General features: G+C 38.3%; 1 long non-coding RNA gene across 1 annotated transcript; it reads left to right on the plus strand.

Annotated features, from left to right (window-relative positions):
• The first annotated feature begins 201 nt into the window (after nucleotides 1–201).
• Nucleotides 202–2,918, plus strand: LOC136793940 (uncharacterized). The gene is made up of 3 exons (XR_010840038.1): nucleotides 202–242; nucleotides 1,339–1,380; nucleotides 2,849–2,918. It is a non-coding gene; the product is annotated as an uncharacterized lncRNA (long non-coding RNA).
• Nucleotides 2,919–4,465: the final 1,547 nt, after the last annotated feature.

Genomic DNA, 4,465 nt, shown 5'->3' on the forward strand with positions numbered 1-4,465 from the left:
ATTAACTTAATTGACGTATTAACCATTTTTTTTCCCCTTCTCCCTTGAAACCTTTTCAGAACATGTTTGGAATTCTTTGCTCATGTGGTGTGCACGTGCTGATTTGTGTGGACTGGTTGCCTCAGTTATTCATTGGACAGATCTGTGTTCAGCGCCTGGTTGCACCAGCACCTCTGCTGGATGTTAGGAATACAGTAGTGAACTTACAGCGTCCCTGCCCTTGTGAAGCTTATGGCTGGGAGGTGAGATAGATACTAATCCAATAATCATGTGAAGACATGTCAATAACAACGATGATAAGTGCTGGGAGGGGGAGGCCTTGGTGGTCCAAGAGCTGATCATGCAGGGATGGGATTGAGGAAGGAGGTGGGACCTAGTCAGGAAGGATAGGGAATGTGTTCCCAAGAAAGTGATGCTTGAGCCCAAATCTGAAGGATGAAGAGAGGTTAAATAGGTCCAATAGGGGTTTTATTAACAGTGAATGGTTATATATTGGGCACTGATAGCTAGTTTTTCTTTGGGGAAAGGAAATATTTTTTGCTCTGGATTTCATTATATGTGAACCCAGCCATTCATATTCCTTTGTGTATTTTTTAAATGATTTTTCATTTTTGCATAACGTATTCATTTACTGAACAGCTGGCTTGTACTTTGGCAGATGTCTTACTTGGTTATTGTTCTTAAGGATATCGTTTGAGAGTTGTGAAAGGCCCTTGGCTTTTCAGAGCTTGACGTCTGTGTCATGACTATGATAAACTCAGAATCAGGACATCTAACCTCGTAACATGCTAAGTGAGGTGTCCCTCTGATTTGCTGCTCTCTGGCATTTTGTACATTCTCTGTCATAGCACATACCACATTGCAGTGTAATCCTGCCTCATCCAAGCCGAGCTCTTGAAAGGATCATCTATTCTCAGTGGCTACTTCATTTCCCATTTGCTTATCAACCTGCTGCATTTTGTCCTCAGTCCCCCAGGGACTGTAATCCAAGCTCTCAGGGAGCTTGTCAGGGAGCTCGTAATCTAGTGGAAAGAAAACACCCAGCAATCATAATGCAGAGGGATTTGTGCTGTAAACTATATAAATACAGTGTAGTTAGAAACTCAGAGGCGATGCATATGTAAGCCAAGATGACTTTCCAAAGGATATATGCTTGAGCTGAGTATTAAAGTTTTGGTAAAAGTTTGTTCTAACTAGTGCCAAACTTACTGTCACTTTTAGAAATGATTTAACTGCAGGGCAGTTCCTTGACTATTTTATGCTCTGTTGTACTTCCATGCCAGTGGGTAGGCTTTTCCCTCTGCTTGGATTGTCTCTTCCCTCTTGGTTCTTCCACAGGGCTGAATTTTATTGATCTCCATTTCCTTGAACTTGGCTATAGTAAGTATTCAATAAACATTTGTATTTTGGTAAAGGGTGTGTGCTTTGCAAAATAGGCAATGAAGCTAATTTCACAAAATAATGCACAAAAGTTAGTCTCATCACAACCTTACCAACACTCATACTTGTAACTTTTAACATATCTGATTCTAAATCCCCTGGCAGCACAACCTCCTCCTCTCACCCCAAGAGAGAAATTTCCTTTCAAAATCTAAAAAGCAATTATACTCCAATAAAGATGTTTTAAAAAACAAAAAACCCACAGTATCGGTGAAGAGCGATAAAGCAAAGCACAATAAAATGAAAAAAAATCTAATATGCATTTGTATTTATAGAATATAAAATATACCCACCACGTTTTGCACAAATGGGAAAAGCACAGCTTAGCTTTGGAGTGTATAAGCAACAAATTATATATAACTCCTGGCAGAAGAAATGGATTAAGAAAGCTCAAATTAGAAATTAAATGGGGAGGCTCCAGATTCTTTGTGTGTGTGGGGGGGGGCAAGTGTTTGTTTTCTTTAGCTAAATCATCTATGGTATTTCTTATTTGACTATTTCAGAATAAAAGGTAGAAGTTGAACATTTTGTAGATGGTGTTTTCCTGCAGCAAAAGTCCAGATCAACGTTTTCTGTAAAGTTTTCCCACAAAATTCTAGTTCCATAGGTTTTAAAATAACTTCAGAAAAAAAAAATGTTGGGAGGGGATATGGATTCCAGGGTCAAATGAAAATGCTGAGTAAAAGTCAAATGGGTTTTTGTTTATTTTTATTGATTTTTTTTTTTTTTAAAAAAACGAGGTTCTTCTAATGGCATCTAATATACTAACACTGATTTTGGTCTCTAAAAGGGTCTTATCATAATATAGAGTGCTCCCAAACTAGGAAACTCTCCTGCTCTTCCTCCCTAACACCCCCCCACACCCTGGCAAGAGTCTGGGTTCTGTAGAAACATTGTGTATTGCTGCTTAGATGGTGGGTATCTTTGTAGGATCCTCAGCCAGGGACAGGTTCTCCTTACCTCAGGAATTCTTACGAGGCTTGGAGTTTGACGTCTGTTAAAACACTAGTCAGAGGTCAGGCTGTCAGCCTACTCTTTCAGTCTTACAGGCATCCCTGCTTTCTGTGGCACTCACTAAAACAGTGGCCTGGGAGTGTGGTTACCAACTTTGTTCATCTTGTACTCCATACTTAAAAATCTTGAGTACATATTCGTAATATGGAAATATTTATTTATAAATAATGCAAATGTGTTATACTGTTACTATGTTTTTAAAATATGCAAAAATTTAAAGGGATGAGTTAAAAATTAATGGAAGCTACAGTATTTCCTCCCACAGTCCATTGGGTCTTTTTGCACACACCTTGGTGTGTACACAACCCACTTTGTAAACCTCTGGCTTTAGAGATAGAATCTACATATCTTCCAAATCAAGTAGTTTTCACCCTCTTCACATTCCTGTGTTAAGTATCTTTTCCAGTGGATCACTGTAGCTGCTGAAGAATGCAGGCCACTCCTAGGTATTTACTTCTAAAGACCTCCAAGATACAGTAAGTGGAAAAAGCAAGTATTAATAAATATGTGTGGCCTTATTTGTTGTGTGTGAAATTTTTGAAGTTTGTAAAAATATATAATTTATGTATAGAAAAGCTCTAGATTGATACATTAAAAACTGTTAAATTATTCCTGAGCACTGGAATTAAGGGTCTTGGGAGAGGAAGAGGATTTTTTTACTTTTTATCCTTCTGTATATGAATTTTTTATGAAAGATTCTCTTTATAATAAATTTAAAAATTACTACATATAGTGTGATGTCAAATATGGCACAGCGCATTGTCATTGTTGATTGTTGAAGTTGAGTGATGGGAACATTGGGCTTCCTTACTACATTTCTACATTTATATATATTTGAATATTACTATAAATAATAATTTTAAATTAAAGAAAAATAAATGCATTGCAAAAGGAGTCTATAGAAATACACCACATAGTAACTGATTATCCTGAGAGTGGGAGAGTTGAGGAGTAGAACTTCAGGTACCTTCCCCCCATATGTTCTGTGTTCCATGAGTGTTTATTGCTTTTAATGGGCAAACACTTAATTGAACACACACACAAATGCAAACTGCAAAGCCCCAAGTGCAAAGAGTTTCATGTGTAGACAGGAGTATAAAATACTTGTTTGACTTGCCAGATACTTGTTAGTTTCTAAGGGAATATATAAAATGAATGCATAAGCCACATACGGCTCAGCTGTATCATAATAAGATCATGAGGCTTGTTTTATAATAGGATTCTTGAGCTTGATATATAATAAACAAAGGTGAAGCTGCAAGGCATGGCTAAACAGGTCTGCACTGTCCCAGCTGCATCAGGGAGAGCACAGCTAGTGGTCTGCCGTTAATGATTTGCACTGTGAGCTAGTTACCAGGCTCCGTAATATGAAAGACAGTGTCTTAAAGTGGAGTACCTAATTATAGCTCTCACATGGGGTCCAAGGGAATTAACATGTAAAGGCCGTGTTCTGTTGCCAACTGCAATGCTAAGCTGCATTCATAGACATATAGAATCTATAAGGAGGGAAATGATGGTTCATTAACTGTGTGACCTTGTTAAAGTTAGTTAAGCTCTAGGTATCTCATCTGTGAAACAAAGATAGTAATAGCCACCTCAGGGGACTGTGATGAGGATTAAATGAGAATGTAAACCACCTTGCATATGGTGAGCACTCAAATGCCAACTATTCTTGTTTTCATGTGAAAAACTGCTTATTGAGCTGAGAACATTTAGCTTGTGAGCAGGTATTCCCCAATTTTAAGTAGCTTCTCCTCAAACAGCCATGTGGTTAGGGATGATTGGTCTTTGGTCAACCCCATCACCCTTGCAAGTTTAGGAATGGGCATGTGACCCAATCTGGCCGGTAAAGTATGAGGGGATTTTGACTTTTCTTTCTCTGGGTGTTGTCAAGTCTTAGTGTGCTGCCTGAGACTGCAGCATCCAACTTGCTGTCAGCCTGATGATGAAGCCAACATCAAGGATGGCAGAGCAGAGAGAGAAAAAACAAACAAAAAAACCTTCCTCTTTT

This window comes from Kogia breviceps, chromosome 3, assembly GCF_026419965.1.
Source record: "Kogia breviceps isolate mKogBre1 chromosome 3, mKogBre1 haplotype 1, whole genome shotgun sequence".
Classification (NCBI taxonomy): domain Eukaryota; kingdom Metazoa; phylum Chordata; class Mammalia; order Artiodactyla; family Physeteridae; genus Kogia; species Kogia breviceps.